This window comes from Anomaloglossus baeobatrachus, chromosome 10, assembly GCF_048569485.1.
Source record: "Anomaloglossus baeobatrachus isolate aAnoBae1 chromosome 10, aAnoBae1.hap1, whole genome shotgun sequence".
Classification (NCBI taxonomy): Eukaryota; Metazoa; Chordata; class Amphibia; order Anura; family Aromobatidae; genus Anomaloglossus; species Anomaloglossus baeobatrachus.
The window spans coordinates 59494725-59518028 of record NC_134362.1 but is presented as its reverse complement, the minus strand read 5'-3'; the positions used below and the strand labels follow the sequence as shown (position 1 = coordinate 59518028).

Sequence of the window (23304 nt, the reverse complement as noted above, 5' to 3'; positions counted from 1 at the left end):
GTAACTGTACTCTGACATATGTATATTCTGTAGATTCCCTATTGTATATATTGTAGTTTCTAGTGTGCTTTAGGCTGATTAAATTATATAATTAATCTTGGGCTGTTCTGTTATCTCGATCTTGAATCCCACGTCTGTGTGTTCGGCTAATAGTTACCGTAAATCGGTTGGTGGCAGCGAGTTGTGCCAAGGATTATTGTGGGGAGGCCAGTGAGATTCGGGAAGGTATTATATATTCCGCCCGCGGAGGTCGGGGGAATATATACCCTACTCTCACCGGGGACCCTTCAATAATCGGCATAAGTAGTATAGCGGCCTCCTTGCTTATTGTCGGGCAATTCCATAATTGGCCTGACTATAAGAGGGGCGCTAGAGAACGCGTCACGTGCTCTGTCTGTCGGTCGGGAGGTATAAAGGAGGGGTGACCCACACTTGTTACCCCCCGATTGTGACGTACTGGTAGCCAGCGCGGGGGATTTCTGAGTGACCCCCCCGGTGGTTCGTGACACCGGGCATCGGCTGATTCAAGTTCACTGGCCTTAAGTTCTACAGGAGTTAATCCCTGCAGACTCGTGAGCAGGACCTAAGAGGTTAGGTTGCTAATTGCCACGTACAGCTGTCTCCTCCCTATTTAAAGCATGGCTTCCTTTCTGTACCTGCCAATGATAGCTTCAGCGATCCCGGTCTTGGTGGTTATCCTGTTTATGGTGATCCGTGTTGTGCTTTTGAGTGGTGGGAGCATCCCCTGTTGTTCATTACTTCCTTCCCTTTTTTGTTGTTCCCCGGTACACATATTGTCTCTCCTGTGTGTACGATTTTCCATTTTCCCTTGTCTGTGTTATGTTGTGGGATTTTGTCTTTGTGTTTTCTGACCCGCCCCAATAGTGTCTGAGAGGGCGCGTAAGATCAGGGCTCGGACAGGAGTTAGGGTCACGCTGGGGGTTCAGACCTTGCTACTATCAATCTTACCTCCGAGATAAGGGAAAGTGCAGGGTCTTGAGTCTGAAGGCCAGCCTCGGGGCCCCTGTCCTGTCATTACATACCTCGTGACACTGACACAACTCCTCTTCAAAAACGTTTTGCAGTAGGTAAAATAAAATAGTCCACCCTATAACATACCCCAGACACTGCTGATCTGCTTGGTGTAGGTGTTTACTCCTAAAAGGTCATAACTTGGCTTGTGGACAAAATGTCAATGTAGATTTTCATTTCTGGCCAAAATGCCATGCCAAGATGCACTATAGAGGCACATTTTATAAACATTGGTGCATTTTAGTTTAGTGCGCTGCTTATTGTACATGTGCCCCAATTTATGAATTTGTTTTAGTAAGCTATTCAAACTACTGTATTTTGAAGTGAAAACTCTGCTGGATGCTGCTATACAACACATAAAAGACAGCAACTACTGGACCTTACAAGCTATAATAAGGTGCATTGGGAGCTCTAAATTTGGTTTTGTCAATTTTTGTAACAAGAATAATGCTAAGAAATTGCACGCTGTCAAAAATAATGGAAGCCTCAGCGGAATCACCATTGCAAGTTTGAACAGCGCTTTACCATAGCCAGAGGTCAGTCATATACACATATAATGAACATTATGCATTGCATACTTTACAATTCGTGCATGGAGTTCTGTCCGTACAGTACATGGTAGATATGTCTGGTAGACAGGGGCCTCCTTTAGAAATGCCGTGAATGTGAAAAATATTTAGAAAGGTGCTGTCTGACAAGTCTGATCCTATATAGTCAATCGTCTGTCTGTAAGTGACAAGTGGAAGACACTGGAAGAAATATTATAAACATAAATTTGGCCATGGTTAATGCTCCGAGTGGATAGCAAAATGGTATCCCTCGGGAGTGGTGCCGACTCCGGTAGACATATCAAAAAAGGAGAAAAAGGAGATAAGGCACGGGTAATATGCAAAATATAAGTTTTTTATTAAGACAATACAACATGGTATAAAAACACATACAAAAAGGATTGGGTCAGGGGGGCGTGGGTAAGGACTGTCAATCCTTATGTGAAATGTGGGGTAAAAGAAATGCCATACAGAACCAGGCCAGGTTGTATTAACAGGTACAGCGGCTCAATCTATGGGGGCGCACATGAGAAGACCTTGTGCATGGGAAAATGCATATGTGCCTATACAGGCATGTAATTAAACATGTGTCCCCCAAAGAACATAGTAAAAACAGGTAGCAAGGTGAATACAAAAACACCAGTCTCTCCAGTGGCTATGAGGCAGTGCTAGGGTTAATGAAAATAAAGCCACAGGGCAGAGAATGTGCATTAAAGTAGTGAGCACCCTGTACCTGTATATAAAGGAGCCGCTGTATTGCCTGGTGGTGAGGAGGGCTGGCTCTGGAGGCAAGAAGTGAACCTCCAACAGCCGTTTCGCAGACGCTTTTTCTATAGGAAGTAGCCTGTGTGCACTGCGATCCGGTCTATAAAGGGAATGCAAAGGTGCTGACGATAATGTTTAATTACGGTGGGTATCAGTGCGCGTGCGCCGGCAATCGAGCCCGAGCACAGGCAGGGAGCAGGGACACTGCTGCAAACGGCGCGCGCGCGCAGGGCCATGGGACGCGTCACCATGGCCACCACGCGCGCGCACCAGACAGGCCCGGCTCCAAACCCACGCCCAGTGTCAGAGAGTCGGAGGACGCGCGCCACCGCAAGTAAAGGTAAACAAAGGACAGGGGGAACATCACTAGAGGTTTACATAGTTAGGTCAGGCAAAGTGCAATATAAATAAGACATTCCCCGCTGGTATAGTATGAAGAAGTAAACAATGGAACATGATTCAATCCCAATGTAGAACCGCATCAAGGAAACCTGCAGAAAAATAATGGATGGGGACAAGGAATTAAAAACAGGAAAATTAAAACAGAGCAAACACGAGCTAAAAACAAAACCCCACAAATCCAGGGGTCGAGGGGGAGTCACATCTACATATCCACGAATCACATGGCACAGGGAAACAACAGGAGAAGGACTAGGAAGGCGGAAAAAGGATTCAAGAGCAAACACACGGGCATGGATGGTAAATACAAGCTAGTAGGGGGCAGAGAGATTTAAAGGAATGGAGCATAACTCACTGTTTCATTAAGACCGAAAGGAACGAGAGTGTTCAGGGAGACAATCCACCTGGACTCCCGCTGTGCGAGAGTCTTACGTAGATTGCCGCCCCGAACACCCCCATGGACTGCATCAATACCCCGTACCACGAGCAATTTAGGATTACACTCGTGGTAATTTCTAAAATGACGAGGAAGTGTTTTGAGAAGAGTAACATCCTCCACCGAACCAGCTGCTGCGATATCTCTGACGTGCTCCCTGACTCGTATGCGGAGCTCACGTGAAGTGAGCCCCACGTATATCAGGGAGCACGGACACGTTGCGTAATAAACCACATTTGTGGTACTACATGTAATATGCTGGTCGATGGAGAACGTGCTCTTACCGTCTGATGAGGAAAAGGATGACACCCTGATAGTATTCTTGCAGGCAACACAATGGCCACACGGGAAGAATCCTCGGAGAGGACCTCTGGATCCGAAAAAATTCGGCCGGGGGGGGATATAATGGCTCGTGACGAGAAGATCCCCGAGGTTCCTGGCTCTCCTGGCTGTCATGAGGGGACGCCTGGGCAACACTTGAGCCAAAATGGGGTCAGTAAATAGTACCGACCAGTGTTTGCCCAGGATTCCCCTCATCGTGTCCCATTCATGATTGAAAGTCCCGATGAACCGGACTTGGTTGTTAATGGTTGGCCGACGTGGTTTGTATTGTAGAAGTTGTTCCCTGGGGGTATTTTTAGCACGAAGGTAACCCTTCTTTATACATCTATTGCTATACCCCCTAGCTTTAAACCTGCATCGGAGATCGGACGACTGGGATTCGAAGGTGGAAGGGGTAGAGCAGATCCGCTTCATCCGCAGAAACTGTCCGGTCGGGATGGCGCGTATAGTTGACATGGTGTGACTAGAGGATGCATGAAGGAGGGCATTGACCGACGTGTCCTTGCGGAAGACGTCAGTCTGAATGCCCCCCAATGCATCCACATAGATCCCAATATCCAAAAAATCTAATTTAGTTTTACTAGACCGATAGGTCAATTTAATATTCAATGAATTATGGTTAAGCTCTTCCATGAATTGACCGAGTTGCTCGGTTGGGCCCTGCCAAACAATAAAAATGTCATCTATATAGCGGAGCCAGCACTGCACATGGGTGCTTCCTGAAGCGCCCGTGTCCCCAAATACCAACCTCTCCCAGTAACCCAGGAATAGGTTGGCATAGGCGGGCGCACAGGCCGCACCCATTGCATTGATGTTCCCCCTGTCCTTTGTTTACCTTTACTTGCGGTGGCGCGCGTCCTCCGACTCTCTGACACTGGGCGTGGGTTTGGAGCCGGGCCTGTCTGGTGCGCGCGCGTGGTGGCCATGGTGACGCGTCCCATGGCCCTGCGCGCGCGCCGTTTGCAGCAGTGTCCCTGCTCCCTGCCTGTGCTCGGGCTCGATTGCCGGCGCACGCGCACTGATACCCACCGTAATTAAACATTATCGTCAGCACCTTTGCATTCCCTTTATAGACCGGATCGCAGTGCACACAGGCTACTTCCTATAGAAAAAGCGTCTGCGAAACGGCTGTTGGAGGTTCACTTCTTGCCTCCAGAGCCAGCCCTCCTCACCACCAGGCAATACAGCGGCTCCTTTATATACAGGTACAGGGTGCTCACTACTTTAATGCACATTCTCTGCCCTGTGGCTTTATTTTCATTAACCCTAGCACTGCCTCATAGCCACTGGAGAGACTGGTGTTTTTGTATTCACCTTGCTACCTGTTTTTACTATGTTCTTTGGGGGACACATGTTTAATTACATGCCTGTATAGGCACATATGCATTTTCCCATGCACAAGGTCTTCTCATGTGCGCCCCCATAGATTGAGCCGCTGTACCTGTTAATACAACCTGGCCTGGTTCTGTATGGCATTTCTTTTACCCCACATTTCACATAAGGATTGACAGTCCTTACCCACGCCCCCCTGACCCAATCCTTTTTGTATGTGTTTTTATACCATGTTGTATTGTCTTAATAAAAAACTTATATTTTGCATATTACCCGTGCCTTATCTCCTTTTTCTCCTTTTTTGACTGGAAGAAATATGTAGAGATTTAGTTAATTCCGCTTACCTGTCAAAGTAAATAAATATATATATATATTTTTTTTCATTATTATTTTAAGAACAACTTTTTTCATTCCTTTTTTTGATGCGTTTTGTTGTGCTTAAACATGGCCAGGTGCTTTAAGTCATTTTTTTGTTTCTATCATTTTTATGCTATTTTTTGTGCTTTTATGGGTTAGACACATTTCCTTAAACAGCGTGATCTAACCTCTTCTATCTACATAGGAAATGGCAGTTGGTGCAGAGGAGATTCTATGATGGGAGGAGGAGCTAGAGGCAGAGGGAAGTGCTAGAGTCAGAGGGAAAAGCTAGAGGCAGAGGGAGGAGCTAGAGTCAGAGGGAAGAGCTAGAGGCAGAGGGAGGAGCTAGAGGCAGAGGGAGGTGCTAGAGTAAGAGGGAAGAGCTAGAGGCAGAGGGAGGAGCTAGAGTCAGAGGGAAGAGCTAGAGGCAGAGGGAAGAGCTAGAGGCAGAGGGAGGTGCTAGAGTCAGAGGGAAGAGCTAGAGGCAGAGGGAGGAGCTAGAGGCAGAGGGAGGAGCTAGAGGCAGAGGGAGGAGCTAGAGGCAGAGGCATGAGCTAGAGGCAGAGGGAAGAGCTAGAGACAGAGGGAGGAGCTAGAGGCAGAGGGAGGAGCTAGAGGCAGAGGGAAGAGCTAGAGGCAGAGGCACGAGCTAGAGTCAGAGGGAAGAGCTAGAGGCAGAGGGAGGAGCTAGAGGCAGAGGGAGGAGCTAGAGGCAGAGGGAAGAGCTAGAGGCAGAGGCAGGAGCTAGAGTCAGAGAGAAGAGCTAGAGGCAGAGGGAGGAACTAGAGGCAGAGGGAGGAGCTAAAGGCAGAGGGAGGCGCTAGAGGCAGAGGCAGGAGCTAGAGCCAGAGGGAAGAGCTAGAGGCAGAGGGAGGAGCTAGAGGCAGAGGGAGGAGCTAGAGGCAGAGGGAGGAGCTAGAGGCAGAGGGAGGAACTAGAGGCAGAGGGAGGAGCTAGAGGCAGAGGGAGGAACTAGAGGCAGAGGTCCACCCCTCCTCCCTCTTCTATCTACATGGCGGTTAATGCTAATTAATTTCTATATAGATAGAAGAGGGAGGAGGGGTGGAGCTCTGCCTCTAGCACCTCCCACTGCCTCTAGCGCCTCCTTCTGGCTTTAGCGCCTCCCTCTGCCTCTTGCGCCTCCCTCTGCCTGTAGCTCTTCCTTCCTCCCATCATAGAATCTCATCAGCACCAACTGCCATTTCCTGTCAATAATAGGAATGTCTTCACTGAATACAGATTTGACCTCCAAATTGACAATATTGATAATGACTGTCATTTTTTTGTTTCTATAATTTTTATGCTATTTTTTGTGCTTTTATGGGTTTGACATATTTCCTTAAACAGCATGATCTAACCTCTTCTATCTACCGTACATAGGAAATGGCAGTTGGTGCAGAGGAGATTCTATGATGGGAAAAGGTGCTAAAGTCAGAGGGAGGTGCTAGAGGCAGAGGAAGGAGCTAGAGGCAGAGGGAAGAGCTAGAGGCAGAGGGAGGAGCTAGAGGCAGAGGGAGGAGCTAGAGGCAGAGGCAGGAGCTAGAGTCAGAGAGAAGAGCTAGAGGCAGAGGGAGGAACTAGAGGCAGAGGGAGGAACTAGAGGCAGAGGCACGAGCTAGAGTCAGAGGGAAGAGCTAGAGGCAGAGGGAGGAGCTAGAGGCAGAGGGAGGAGCTAGAGGCAGAGGCAGGAGCTAGAGGCAGAGGGAAGAGCTAGAGGCAGAGGCAGGAGCTAGAGTCAGAGGGAAGAGCTAGAGGCAGAGGGAAGAGCTAGAGGCAGAGGGAGGAACTAGAGGCAGAGGGAGGAACTAGAGGCAGAGGGAGGAGCTAGATGCAGAGGGAGGAACTAGAGGCAGAGGGAGGAGCTAGATGCAGAGGGAGGAACTAGAGGCAGAGGTCCACCCCTCCTCCCTCTTCTATCTACATGGCGGTTAATGCTAATTAATTTCTATATAGATAGAAGAGGGAGGAGGGGTGGAGCTCTGCCTCTAGCACCTCCCACTGCCTCTAGCTCCTCCCTCTGGCTTTAGCGCCTCCCTCTGCCTCTTGCGCCTCCCTCTGCCTGTAGCTCTTCCTTCCTCCCATCGTAGAATCTCATCAGCACCAACTGCCATTTCCTGTCAATAATAGGAATGTCTTCACTGAATACAGATTTGACCTCCAAATTGACAATATTGATAATGACTGTCATTTTTTTGTTTCTATCATTTTTATGCTATTTTTTGTGCTTTTATGGGTTAGACATATTTCCTTAAACAGCATGATCTAACCTCTTCTATCTACCGTACATAGGAAATGGCAGTTGGTGCAGAGGAGATTCTATGATGGGAGGAGGTGCTAGAGTCAGAGGGAGGTGCTAGAGGCAGAGGAAGGAGCTAGAGGCAGAGGGAAGAGCTAGAGGCAGAGGGAGGAGCTAGAGGCAGAGGGAGGAGCTAGAGGCAGAGGCAGGAGCTAGAGTCAGAGAGAAGAGCTAGAGGCAGAGGGAGGAACTAGAGGCAGAGGGAGGAACTAGAGGCAGAGGCACGAGCTAGAGTCAGAGGGAAGAGCTAGAGGCAGAGGGAGGAGCTAGAGGCAGAGGGAGGAGCTAGAGGCAGAGGCAGGAGCTAGAGGCAGAGGGAAGAGCTAGAGGCAGAGGCAGGAGCTAGAGTCAGAGGGAAGAGCTAGAGTCAGAAGGAAGAGCTAGAGGCAGAGGGAGGAACTAGAGGCAGAGGGAGGAACTAGAGGCAGAGGGAGGAGCTAGATGCAGAGGGAGGAACTAGAGGCAGAGGGAGGAGCTAGATGCAGAGGGAGGAACTAGAGGCAGAGGTCCACCCCTCCTCCCTCTTCTATCTACATGGCGGTTAATGCTAATTAATTTCTATATAGATAGAAGAGGGAGGAGGGGTGGAGCTCTGCCTCTAGCACCTCCCTCTACCTCTAGCGCCTCCCTCTGCCTTTAGCGCCTCCCTCTGCCTCTTGCACCTCCCTCTGCCTGTAGCTCTTCCTTCCTCCCATCATAGAATCTCATCAGCACCAACTGCCATTTCCTGTCAATAATAGGAATGTCTTCAGTGAATACAGATTTGACCTCCAAATTGACAATATTGATAATGACTGATCAATTCTGGCAGAGAAAGAAGCAAATTTGTCTGATAAGATATACAACCCATGGCAAAACATTATGGACCACCTGGCTCTGAGGATGTTCATTCAGTTGTTTACTTTTGTTTAAAAAAAGCAGATCACAGACATGGCACAAAACTAAAGTAATTTCAAATGGCAACTTTCTGGCTTTAAGAAACATTAAAAAAAATATCATGAAAACATAATGTGCTAGCCAGTAACGGTTACTTTTCAAGACCAAACAGGGGAAAAAATTATGGAATCACGCTGTACATTTTCATTCCTAAAACTAACATCTGCATCAAATAAGATCTGCTCGTTAGTCTGCATCTAAAAAGGAGTGATCACACCTTGGAGAGCTCTTGCACCAAGTGGACTGACATGAATCATGGCTCCAACACGAGAGATGTCAATTGAAACAAAGGAGAGGATTACTAAACTCTTAAAAGAGGGTAAATCATCACGCAATGTTGCAAAAAATGTTGGCTGTTCACAGTCAGCTGTGTCTAAAATCTGGACCAAATACAAACAACATGGGAAGGTTGTTAAAGGCAAACATACTGGTAGACCAAGGAAGACATCAAAGCGTCAAGACAGGAAACTTAAAGCAATATGTCTCCAAAACAGGAAATGCACAACAAAACAAATGAGGAACGAATGGGAGGAAACTGGAGTCAATGTCTGTGACCGAACTGTAAGAAACCGCCTAAAGGAAATGGGATTTACATACAGAAAAGCTAAATAATATAAAGATGACTGCCTGAAGAGAACATGTAAATTTCCACAGTCATTGATGATATGGAGCTGCATGTCAGGTAAAGGCACTGGGGAGATGGCTGTCATTACATCATCAATAAATGCCCAAGTTTACACTGAAATTTTGGACACTTTTCTTATCCCATCAATTGAAAGGATGTTTGGGGATGATGAAATAATTTATCAAGATGATAATGCATCCTGCCATAGAGCAAAAACTGTGAAAACATTCCTTGAAAGAAGACACATAAGGTCAATGACATAGCCTGCAAATAGTCCGGATCTCAATCCAATTGAAAATCTTTGGTGGAAGTTGAAGAAAATGGTCCATGACAAAACTCCAACCAGCAAAGCTGATCTGCAACAGCAACCAGATAAAGTTGGAGCCAGATTGATGAAGAGCACTGTTTGTCACTCATTAAAGGGTGCTTTACATGCTGCGACTTCGCTAACGATATATTGTCGGGGTCACGTCGCTAGTGACGCACATCCGGCGCTGTTAGCGACATCGCAGCATGTGACACAAAGGAGCGAAAATTAACGATCGCAAAAACATCAAAAAACGTTGATCGTTGACACGTCGCTCCTTTTCATAATATCGTTGGTGGTGCATGCCGCTGGTTGTTCGTCGTTCCAGCCGCGTCACACATTGCTATGTTTTCTGCCATGTTTTGTGCCATGTCTGTGATCTGCTTTTTTTAAACAAAAGTAAACAACTGAATGAACATCCTCAGAGCCAGGTGAGTCCATCATTTTTGCCAGGGGTTGTAGTCGCTAAATCTGGTGACAGGTTCTCTTTAAAAGGCTTTGCTACATGACTTAGGATAAGAAGCCAAACCATTAATAAGGGCATAATCTGTTCAATTTTGGAGAAACCACTTGTTATATTTGTTATGTTAATATATTTAAGTTGTTGTTGTTACTTCATTGGTTTGTTGCAAACAGCAGAAGGTTTGTACAATTTAATCCTAATTTGCAATTTTTGCCAGGGGTTGTATAAAAAAAGTTGCTTATTTTCCTGTGTGCTATTGATTTATGATATAAAAATTAAAACGACGGTTACACTTTAAAGACTTCGACTCTGATTCATTATTTTCTGTTTAACCCCTTCACCCCCGAGCCTGGTTTTCACCTTCATGGCCAGGCCAATTTTGTAAATTCCTTCCAGTGTTACTTTATGATATAACAACTCTGGAACGCTTCAATGGATCCCAGCAATTTTTTTTTTCCCGTGACATATTGTAATTCATGTGAGTAGTACATTTAGGATAATATTTTTTGTTTGTTTGTGAAAATATGATAAATTTGGCAAAAATTTTGAACATTTCCCAATTTTCAAACTTTGAATTTGTATGCCCTTAAACCAGAGCGTTATATCACACAAAATAGCTACTAAATAATATTTCCCACATGTCTACTTCACGTGAGCACCATTTTTGAAACATCATTTTCTTAAAAGGGTTAAAAGTTTATCATCAATTTCTCATTTTTTTCAACAAAATTTACAAAACCTTTTTAGGGACATCACATCTGAAGTGACTGTGAGGCCTAGGTGACAGAAAATACCCAAAAGTGACTACATTCTTAAAACTGCACCCCTCAAAATGAAAGCAATGTGAAAGGAAAAAAAAATAATTAAAATTTTCTCACAAAAATGTAGCTTCAGCCCCAAATTTTGCATTTTTACAAGGGTAACAGTACAAAATGCACCATACAAGTTTTTGTGTAATGTCTCATGAGTAAACCATATGTGGTGGAAATCTACTGTTTGGGGAGGGGAGAGGAGAAGCATTGCTGATTATTCAATTCAAAGTGTACTAGGGGTCCCACAAGGACTGTACTCGCCGGAGGGGGTTGTGCACCCTTGCACCACTCCGGTGTTAGCTCCAAGATCAGGTTCATGGGGCTCTCTTGCTGGCAGGTTAGGAGGACTGCTTGAATGTGACTGAGCACTAGGTCAGTCGTAGCTGATCCTCTGGGCCGATAACAATTAGTCCTTCATTGCTGACCGTTGCACCTACCATAACAGGTATAGCAAAAAAAAAATTTATAAAAAATGTGGTATTAACGGGTGCTGAAAGCAGAGAGGCTAGAAAAAATATATTGAACTATCATGTGGGGAACAGACTAGTTCTGATCAGGAGAATAACCAGGTATGATACGCCGGAATCTCCACCATCAGGAGTAACCCAGTTAGGTATAGCCTTGGTTCCCCTAGCATGAGGGACAGTATAGGAGCCCTGTGTCCTTCCCTATCATACAGTCACATTGTGACAATATAGCTTTTATTACATTTTAGCATGTGTCCGGTTGCTGCATTAGCGAGACAGTTGCAGACCTTGTCTCCTCAGGCAGCTGAATTAACATGGGCAGTACAGCAGCAAGTTCAGTCCGCCATGCCGGTAAAATCTGCCCTGGTCTCTGGATCATCAGAGCCCACACTGCCTCTCCTGGAAAGATTTTCAGGGCAGCGCAGCCGGTTTCCTACGTTCAGACATTTAAGTTATCCTTCCATTTATTTCCCCACTCCTCTGTCAGGAGTTGCCACCCCATATGACTGATTGCCCAAGTGCAAACTTTCTGAAAGATCAGCTCTCAAACCGTACGTAACAGAAAGTTTAGCGAAAGGGCACATTAGGGCGTCTTCATCGCCGGTTCTTCTTTGTCAATAAAAAGGATGGTGCTCGCGTTCCCGGGGTTCATGTGAGGTTGTGATGTTGAACAAGCCTCGCACCCAATCACCGTTGGCTTCTCTCTCCCCACCTTTGGACGTATAAGTAGTCATAAGAAAGCGAGAGCTGCGGCTGCCGCTCGCTTTCTGTTGATCACTCATACTTCTGAAGGTGGGGAGAGAGAAGCCGACGGTGATTGGGTGCGAGACTCGTTTGACATCACTGAGCCCCAAGAAACCGATCGTCGGCACAGGAGACGAGAATAATCATATTTGTGGTCAATTATGGGAATGAGAAGGGATTGTCATAGTAGTTGACAACCCCTTTAAAACTTGCAGTTTTCACTCTTTTTATAGGCTGACACTTCCTATTCTGTGGTTCTGTAGTTCCTGTTCTTTTCAGCCATCATGTCATAATTATCACAGGCAGGTGTCACAAGGTAGCAAGAGAAAACATGGGATTGGGGCCCCTAAACTGGCCCTTAGTTGTCCCTGATCTTAGAGATACGTTTGATGGTGAAGATGTCTTGGCTGCCGTCTTACCCTCGTTTCTGACCAGTCCTGATCTAGTTCCCTCTCCCTCTCCTCGGGAGGGGGGCAAGAGCATGTAAAAACCAACAGTAATAGACAAACAGGGGAAACCAAAACTCTATCACACAGCACACTCCCACAGAGTACTCAGACAACAAGTGATAAGGAGGAAAACTAAAGCAGGGAGGAAATAACCTGACATGTAGGAATTCCACTGCAAACTAATAACTCGCAGTAAATCACCAGACTGGAAACCTATAGCACACGGACCAGTGTAGCAGTAAGCTATAGTTGGCATAGGAAGACACATTCCTCCATCTTAAAAAGGCGGGGAGTACTTGTGATAGGTCTTCCGCAACATGTGATCAAAAAAGGTAACTTGCAGGTCATCAAAAATTAACTCCTACTAGCCCGATCACTAATGAGCACACATCTGGTCGATGCCCGAGCCTGCCTGTGCAACTCAATTACCAGAGAAAGTGTAGTGAGGAGTGCCAGAGTCTGTGGTCTGAACAGCATCTGATGCCACCATGACACTCAGTGTGTCTAGAGCAAAGCGCTTTGTGACAGCAGGATTTCAGTGCAAAGCAAGACATGATTGCTCCTTTCACAATACGTGATATTAACAGCTCACCTCCTCCCCCTCTCTACCCATCATACAGCATGGCTAGAAAACTCTATGACAGAAGTCAAGTAACAACCCAGACTATTGATTCCCATAAGGTTTGTTACTGTAAAGCATATCTCTGAATGCTGCTGTCATAAGCACCTCGGACAGCATGATTGCCCTGATGATAATCTACAGAAAATGGAATAAAAAAGCCATCAAATAAGAAATTACAGATAAGAGAAAGGGCAATGTATTAGTATTTGTTTTTAATTAGCAAAAAAAAATATAGGCGAAAACATTCTTACAGTTCTGGTATGTGCTGTTGGCTTTAGGGCATTAGTAACCGGCAAAACAAAGTGATTCACCTGTGAAGGATTTGTCCTCACAATCGGCAGATGTACCCTGCACGTGATGCTGGGGTCCTGCAAAAAATCTGTGTGAATACAGCCCAAGGCACTTCTGCAGTATTTTTGTCAGTATTTGTAAACTTTGACCTAGAGAACTTCTACAACTAGGAAAAAGTTCTGGTCTCTCCATTCTATTTTCCTGGCTATGTTTTAAGTTCATAATCATTTAGAAACAATACTAATTTAGGGATGATTGAATACCAAAATATCTGCTTCGAAGAAACTCCGACGAATAGGTCGCCGCTATTCGAGTATTCGCGAATATTCGACGCACAATGTAAGTCTATAGGAAACCAGAATAATTTCAGGTTGGACCTAACGGTGACCTGTGGTGACTGAGGAAAAGGCTGAAATGGATGGGAAAAGGCAGAAACAGTGTGGGCACAGCCTGTAGAAGGTGCCTGACTGCATTTCTGGTGTCTTGGAATAACGTGGTCAGAGCAGCACGCGGCGTTTACGTAGTCACCAGAAAAGCTCTCAAACCAAATTGTTTTGTTGACAAACAGAACGCAGGTCTTTCGATCTCTCTCTCTGTCGATGTCGGTCTCTCTCTCTTTCTCTGTCCATTGGTCTTTCTATCTGTCTGTCGGTCTCTCCCTCTCCCCCTCTCTCTCATACGCACCGATCATTGACCGATCACGGCTGTCACACTGTGGCGGCTTCTCCAGCTTTTGAAAATGCCGACCACTCATTATTCCATCTCGTATTCACTGCTTCCCCCACCCACCGGCGCCTATGATTAGTTGCATTCAGACGAGCCCCCACGCTGAGTGATAGCTGTCTCACTGCAACCAATCACAGCCGCTGGTGGGCGGGTCTATGTAGATCAGTAAAATAAATAAATACATTTAAAAAAAACACGTGCGGTCCTCCCCCCATTTTTGATACCAGCCAAAGTAAAGCCACACATCTGAAGGCTGGTATTCTCAGGATTAGGAACCCCCTCAGCCTAAAAATATCAGCCAGCAGCCGCCCGGAATTGCCGCATCCATTAGATGCAACAGTCCCGGGACTCTACCCGGCTCATCCAGAATTGCCGTGGTGCAGTGGTAATCTGGTTAATCATGGCAGGCAGCTATGAGACACCCTCAATGATTAACCTGTAAGTGAAAGTAAATAAACACATACACCCGAAAAAATCCTTTATTTAGAATAAAAGACAAAAAAACCCACCCTCTTTCACCACTTTATTAAAATCCCCAAACACTTCTCCAGGTCCGGCGTAATCCATATGAGGTCCTACGATGCATCCAGCTCTGCTACATGAAGCTGACAGGAGCGGCTGTAGAACACTGCCACTCCTGTGAGCTCCACGCAGCAACTGAAGTGAGCCGCACGATCATTGGTGACGTCACCCAGGTTACCCGCGACCACAAATCTAATGTGGAGGACTGCAGCTGGCCGCGGGTAACCTGAGTGATGGCACCGCTGATTGCACGGCTCACTTCAGTCACTAAGGGGATTTGCGGTCACAGGTGAGTTCTTCACCGGTGACAACAAATCAGGCCGCGGCACACACACAGAGCCGCATGATGACAATGAAGTCAGGTGAAGTTCATCCAAGTTCATTCTGATTGCGCGGCTCTGTCTCGCAGCCAGCCATGTTCTATGGGGATGTAGCAGAGCTGAATGGGACCGCACTGTCAAAAATGCATCCAAAATGCATTCAAAATACATCCAAAATGCAGCGTTCCCATCATTTATATTGAAAAGTACCATAATATTCATATTTTTAAATATTTATCTAATAAAAGTTATATTTTTAACACTTTTTATTTGTTGTTCTGGTGGGCAAGTTTATGCCTTTATTTGCTCATGAGAGCCTTTTTGAAATTTTCATAGTGTTTTTTGAGCACCTTGCAAAAGGATCTTTAAGATTAAGTGTATATAAAACATGTTACACTCTATACATTATGCTCTACAATACACATTAGCCACAAACGTAGAATTCAATAAGACGCTGTACCCTGTCAGCCATAAGATGGCGGCGGCCGCACTTACAACATAACCAGCATTACATATCATAAAACATTATTGTCGGGGTCTTCAGGGGGACGTTCTTCGTAGGCCGGGCACCTCGGTGTCTTTTTCAGGCAGATTCCGCACAAATCACAGTAATGTTGAATACCTTGTTCTGCACATGTTCCATTTTTTGACCATTCTTTAAACCGCTTCAGGGTTTGGAAATCTTACAGCAGTTATAAGAAGTAACATGTTCATTCTTTGGGCAGCTTTGTTTGGAAACTGTCCACTCGATATCCTTAAAATTATAGCGCATAGACTGTGGTGTCTTGGGAAAACTCAATGGTTCCATTGGCATCTTATGGACACTGTGATGGTGGAATATGGGGGGTTGTGTATAATTTTGTGTAGGTTTATATTTTAGGCATGGTGCTCGGTCCATTGTGTGTACATTGTCCTGTTAAGTTAGGTTAATCACCCCTTGCCAGGCTTTTGTCCCTAAGTCTGGGGGAGGGGACCTGGGATCCACCTAAACTCTCTGCTTACCTGGAAGATTATTCAGTCTGTCTGAGGCCTGAAACACACTTCCGTTAAAAACACGCACGTGCCGCGAAACACGTATTTACCCTGTGTGTTGCGTGTGGTAAGTACGTTTCTCGGGTACGTGTGTTCTACGTGTGCTATCCGCGATAGCACACGTAGAACCGGTAATTTGCATACTTACGTGGTCCACGCTGCTGTCCGTGGTGCTGATCTTCGGTCTCCAGCCCTGCTGTCTCCCTGCTGCTGCCGGCCACAGTGAAGTGAATATTAAATGAGCATAATGAGCGGTGGTCGGCAGCAAGTGGCAGCAGCGGCAGAGACAGGAGGGCTGGAGGTGAGTAAATGTTTTTTTTTTTTTTTTTCACCGACACGTGTGTTTTCTCCGGCGCGTGTCACACGGGACCGCATCCACACTACATCCGTGTGGTATGGCTGCGGGCCGTGTGACACCCGTGCTGCCGGAGAAAACGTGGACATGTCAGCGTGTAGAAAAATGCACACACGTACAAACGCACACGGACACATGTTCCGTGTGGTTTTACGTGTGTGTACCTGCTACAATACAGTAGCATTGCTGAACGTGTCTCCGTGCCGCCGGTACGTGCAAAAAATGGCAAACACGTACCGGCGGCACGGATGTGTGTTGGAGGCCTGAGAGAGACAAGAGACAAGCAGGAAGATTCATCCTCTGTGGGAGAAGCTGAAGCTCCCCAGAGAGATATGGACATTTATCGCTTACTGGACTGAATGCGTGTTCCTGAACTACTTTACCCTGTGTGTGGTGGATTATTTGATGGACTTTCAGATTTTGCTTAGGATTGTTCAATTATCTCTCGCTCCGTTGATTGTGTGATATCGGAGAAGGACTCCGTGACAGACACCATGTGTACAAACACTTGAAAGATTTTTTATTTGTTTTTTCCCCACACAGTGTTTTGTAGCCTTTTGAATTAGAGCAAATTCCACAAGGAATCCATCTAAAAGAATTGATGTACCACTATTGGTTTCTGCAAAAAGGTTTTCAAAACTTTGTTGAAAAAACAAAATAACTTTTTTATTTTCAGTTGAAATCAATAAGTAAAGTATTCAAAGCGTTTTAGAAGAGGATTTTAAAGTTAGTTGTTTTAAAAATCCACCTAGAAAATCTTTCAAACAACAACAAAGTGAATTTCCATTTTACATTTATAGGAAGATTATTTGAATCTGGCTTTTGGAGCAGATCCTTTTCAAAATCCTTAGAAAGCTGAGGTTCTTTCTTTATGGTTTTTGCAGACTATTGACTTGACTGTCAAGATTGAAGAGGATTCCAACAAGTAATTGATATGTCTTTTCTTTTACATCGGCAAGATTTTAAAAGGTCATAGAAAAATAACTCTCTGTATGATCAACAATTTGGAATTCTCATCAAAATCAGTAGGAAGTGTATTCAGTATATTTGACATGGATTTTGAAGCTTAAAAAAATTCCATGTCAAGTTATCCAAACGTTGCCGTTTTTGATGTACTTTTTTTAGGGGATGAAGTCAGGTGTGAGTCATAAAGGAAGGTTAAGTAACAATAAGAAGAAAAAAGCTGGTCCTGCACCACCACACTGCGCCTCCCACTGATGCCAAGAGGGAGGAGATTAGTTCAGGTTGCTCCACATAGATCACTGGCCATGGGTGCTCGTTGGTAAAAGAAGTCAAATTCTCATATAGCTATCAAAAGAGTAGAGAAACAACGGCACATACCATCAGGTTCCAGAAGAAATGTTCTTTATTTATTCCAAGGATTCAGGTAAAAAGTGGGAGGAGAGCTGGGTGCGGGTCCCCTCAGGACAGGACGACGGCCGTTTCGTGCTGAACAGCACTTCTACGGGTCCACTATGGACCCGTAGAAGTGCTGTTCAGCACGAAACAGCCGTCGTCCTGTCCTGAGGGGACCTGCACCAAGCTCTCCTCCCGCTTTTTACCTGGACTCTTGGAATAAATAAAGAACATTTCTTCTGGAAGAAACGGCACGAAACGGCCGTCGTCCTGTCCTGAGGGGACCTGCACCCAGCTCTCCTCCCAATTTTTACCTACACCCTTGGAACAAATAAAGAACATTTCTTCTGGAACCTGATGGTATGTGCCGTTGTTTCCCTACTCTTTTGTTGGCTATATAAAGGAAGGTTAAGTTGAAGACTTCTTTCACACTTTTTTCATTTTTGCATGTTAAAACCACGTAAAAAAATGCCAGAGCCGTGATTTTTATTTTATAAATGTATTTTGATGTTTATATTATTTACATTTATGAAAATGCCAGAAACATTTTTGGATGCAACTATATAATGCATCCTAGTATATGCATATACAGTAAATAATGCATTTAAAAAACACCGAGGCCAGTGAAGAAAATTTGTGCAAAAAAAATTGTAACATTTTAAAAAGTTGCAAATGATGAAAACAACTGGAATTGGCAAACCACGGCCTCAGCAAAAAGAAAAGTGGATAAGATCTAAAAAAAAAAAGGTGCAAAACGGGTAATAAAATAGGCAATAAAAATAAAAATGAGAAAACCACTTATAAAAATGACTCATCCCCTTAAAGTCCTGGTGAAGCTATTTGCACTGTAATTGGACAGACTACAGATTTTTGTGGAGTGGCGCCTAAACAAATAAAAAGTATCAATGGAAAATTAACACCTGTTTTGATTTCTAATTCCACTCCTAGTTTTGGCTCCACTCCTAGTTTTGGCTTACAATTACTATTGCATAATACGGACAGAAATGCTGTCGTCTATGTGAAAATGGAGTAAGACGTCATGACGATGAGTGTTTGGTACCGAAATTGCAACCTTTTCTCCCTTTGCAGCATAGAATGGAACATACATAGAACTTTTTGCAGTTGGATTTAGGAATAAGATAAATATATGGAGGTAAAGTACAGGTCCATGTAAACCTATTGGTGCCCATTATGGCTGTCACACGGAGTTTTGCACAAATGTCGGTGATTGCCATGGTGTCATTGGGCTCTGTTCATCACACTGTAGATTCTGACACTCCACCCGATGGTTTCTTTGGTGTCTGGGATCAACACTAGCAGACTCGGGCGTCAACCTGCTGTGTGCTAATTCCTTGGCAGGTTAGCGGGAGATAGGGTCCCGTCACACGTAGCAACGCACCAACGATCCCACCAGCGATCCGACCTGGCAGGGATCGTTGGTGCGTCGCTACATGGTCGCTGGTGAGCTGTCAATCAGGCAGATCTCACCAGCGACCAGCCACCAGCCTTCAGCGACTCGTGTAACGATGCTGCACTTGGTAACCAGGGTAAATGTCGGGTAACTAAGCAAAGCGCTTTGCTTGGTTACCTGATATTTATCCTGGTTACCAGCGTACACCGCTTACAGGCTGCCAGCGCTGGCTCCCTGAATACGTAGCTAGGGTACACATCGGGTTACTAAGCAAAGCGCTTTGCTTAGTTACCCGATATTTACCCTGGCTACGTGTGCAGGGAGCCAGCGCTGGCAGCCTGTAAGCGGTGTACGCTGGTAACCAGGGTAAATATCGGGTAACCAAGCAAAGCGCTTTGCTTAGTTACCCGATATTTATCCTGGTTACCAGCGTATGCTGCTTACACAGAGTCGGTACTCGTTGGTCTCCCGCAGTCAAACACGCCGATGCGTATTGCACAGCGGGAGACCAACGAGCAAAAAAAGGTCCTGATCGTTTTGTAACAATCAGCGACCTCGCAGCAGGGGCCCGCTCGCTGCTGCTTGTCACACACAGCGAGGTCGCTGATACATCACAAAACCTGTGACGTTTCAGCGATCTCGCTAGCGATCTCGCTGTGTGTGACGGGGGCTTTAATCTCTGCTGGTCTGCTTGTTAGGTTCCTTTGATCACATGTGGTGGGAACGTCAATCACATCTGCTCCCCTTCTATTTAAGCTGCATGAAAACTTCTACCCATGCAAGCTATAGGTAAAGCCAGATTCACACTTGCGAGCGACTCATGTGTAATACACGCGAGTCTCGCATTGCATCACCTGGCACGGCCGCACTCTCTCCGGACAGGAGTGAGTCGGCTGCATGTATTTGTGCGAAGCTGAGACACTCCTGCCCCGAAAGCAGCAGGTGGTGTCGGGTGATGCAATGTGAGACTCACGCGTATTACACGCGAGTCACTCGCAAGTGTGACTCCGGCTTTATCCTGTGGTGTGGTGCGGTGTTCCAGATTCTCTGGTGAAAATTGTGCTATTTACTTGTTGCGGCTGTGGAAGTTTACCCCTTTTTTTGCTGCTTCCTTCCAACTCTTGTGTTTCCTCCTGAATCTCTTATTGTCTTTACCTATGTGTTTGCAGTGTGACAGAGTTTTGGTTTTCTGTTGTCTGTCTATATCTGTGATTTACATTACACTCCTGTCACGCCCCTCCCTGGATTAGGGGGAATGATATGAGGACTGGTAAGTAAAGGCCCCGTCACACTAAGCAACATCGCTAGCAACATCGCTGCTAACGAACAACTTTTGTGATGTAGCAGCGATGTTGTTGTGTGTGACATCCAGCAACAACCTGGCCCCTGCTGTGAGGTCGTTGGTTGTTGCTGAATGTCCTGGGCCATTTTTTAGTTGTTGCTGTCCCGCTGTGAAGCACAGATCGCTGTGTGTGACAGCGAGACAGCAACAACTAAATGTGCAGGCAGCAGGAGCCGGCTTCTGCGGAGGCTGGTAACCACAGTAAACATCGGGTAACCAAGAAGCCCTGTCCTTGGTTACCCGATATTTACCTTTGATACCAGCCTCCTCCACTCTCACTGTCAGTGCCGGCTCCTGCTCTGTGCACATGTAGCTGCAGGACACATCGGGTTAATTAACCCGATGTGTGCTGTAGCTAGGAGAGCAGGGAGCCAGCGCTAAGCGGTGTGCGCTGCTCCCTGCTCTGTGCACATTTAGCTGCAGCACACATCGGGTAATTAACCCGATGTGTGCTGTACTAGGAGAGCAGGGAGCCAGCGCTAAGCATTGTGCACTGCTCCCTGCTCTGTGCACATTTAGCTGCAGTACACATCGGGTAATTAACCCGATGTGTGCTGTAAGTAGGAGAGCAGGGAGCCAGCGCTAAGCATTGTGCGCTGCTCCCTGCTCTGTGCACATTTAGCTGCAGTACACATCGGGTAATTAACCCGATGTGTGCTGTAACTAGGAGAGCAGGGAGCCAGCGCTAAGCGGTGTGCACTGCTCCCTGCTCTGTGCACATGTAGCTGCAGCACACATCGGGTAATTAACCCGACGTGTGCTGTAGCTAGGAGAGCAAGGAGCCAGCGCTCAGTGTGCGCTGCTCCCTGCTCTCTGCACGTGTAGCTCCGTGCGGTGGTAACCAAGGTAAATATCGGGTTGGTTACCGATATTTACCTTAGTTACCAAGCGCAGCATCTTCCACGCGGCGCTGGGGGCTGGTCACTGGTTGCTGGTGAGCTCACCAGCAACTCGTGTAGCCACGCTCCAGCAATCCCTGCCAGGTCAGGTTGCTGGTGGGATCGCTGGAGCGTCGCAGTGTGACATCTCACCTGCAACCTCCTAGCAACTTACCAGCGATCCCTATCGTTGTTGGGATCGCTGGTAAGTTGCTTAGTGTGACGGTACCTTAAGGCCAGGAAGGAGACTCGGGCACCCCCACCATTAGGGGTATCTCTGATAAGTATCATAAGGATAGGATAAGGCCCCCTGGCTTGAGGGACATCATAAGGATAGGATAAGGCCCCCTGGCTTGAGAGACATCTTAGAAGCCCCGGTTCCGAACTATCCCAGAGTCATTGTCACAATGGCTCCATACAACAGCCATGTGTATGAAGCCTAAAGCTCGGAGGTATCGGGATCGGCATCTTGAACTTGTACATCATCGTAAAACAGTCATGTGCATGAGGCTTAATTTTTATTCTTTTTATCCAAGAAGTAAAAAGTCTTGTTCACTATCTTAATTTCAGCAAAAATGCCGCCACATATAAAAGTAGTGTGTATGGTACAAGGACAAGTACATACAGATATATGACTGATTTTGTACTAGAAGCCTAGAGATTGTATCTCCATGAGAAGACCCCCAAGGCACATTATATACGATGTGTCTGATATATATAATGTCGTGTGCTGTCATGTATCAATACTTCATGTACTCTAGACTTGCAAAAGGAATTCTAACAGTGACGTTTAGAGCCAGGAGCATTTGTGGTTCCTCCCGTATAATGCATTTTCCCAGTATGATTTATTCTGCAGCATGAAAATATGATGTACTATAATCTTTTATTTCCTCTCGTCCACCATATCTTATGTCTTTGTCATTTACAAAGAAATAAGTTCTAATATATACTGTACCTATCAGACTGGGATTCTTACGGCACCCAGAGGAAATTAATCTGAGTGATAACCTCCAGAAATACAAAACATTTTAAATGTGAGGTTGAGAACCTGAGTGTAATAAGACACCAAACCACTAGGTGTCGCCAGACACACTAGTTGAGTGGATCTGCCGGGTTTGTACACTAGGTGTTGTTAGACACACCTAGTGAGGGGCTGTCAAACAAGCCAGAGGTCAAAAGCCAGGAGATAACGTAAATGACAAACGGAGCAAGCAAAGCCGGAGTCAGGGGATGAGCCAGGGTCGGTAAACAGAGAGGTCACGTAAGTAGAAGGGAGAGAGCAGAACCAGAGGCAGGGAACAAGCCGAGGTCAGGGAGTCAGGGAATCAAGTCAGTAAGTAAGGAGACGGGAGGAGAACAAAGGAACTTGGTAGCAGGACAAGATCAGACACTTACAGGAACCAGAGATGTGCACTGCAAAACAGGAACTATCACTGGCGGCATTCTGGGTGAAACAGCTCCCAGATAAAGTGGAGCAATCACCTGGAACGAGGCTCAAAAGAACAGACCCCACCAACACCACACAGGACTTGACCGGGAATTGGGGAAAAATTTGAGGCCCAGCATAGGCACTGCATCTGTATGATGTACTATTATATTTTTTATTTCCTCTTGTCCACCGTATTGTATGTCTTTGTTCTTTACAAAAAATAAATTACAATATATATTCTACCTATGAGACTGGGATTCTTTGGGCACCAAGAGAGTGTTAACCCCCAGATATACAAAACATGTAAAGTGATTTTTCATCATAAACATTTTTGGTATAATTATTCACAGAATATATCATCCATAAGGTCTCATAGGTTATTCTTTAATCAACTCATAGAAATTGTGCAAGATTCATATTGGATAACAAAGTGACTGTGGTACTTAGAGCTCAATGGGATGAGCTTAAAGGGGTTTTCCCCAAGAACAAAGTTAATTTCAATTAATAGATCTTGGAATAATAATAATTTCCACAATTGGATGTGTTTAAAAATAATGTTCATGTGCTGAGATAATCTTATATATGTGTCCCTGCTATGTGCTGTGTAATGGCCGTGTCTGACCATACAGGGACATGGTCTGATCATACCACATCTCCTGGGCAGGGGAGGATGCAAAAGACTATAAAGACATTACATCACAGGATCATAC

At 45.7% G+C, this 23304-nt stretch overlaps 1 protein-coding gene across 1 annotated transcript in view; it reads left to right on the top strand.

Annotated features, from left to right (window-relative positions):
- LMNTD2 (lamin tail domain containing 2) overlaps positions 1-23304 on the top strand; it is a 57771-nt gene that overhangs the window by 13890 nt on the left and 20577 nt on the right. The gene's annotated exons all lie outside the window — the stretch shown is intronic.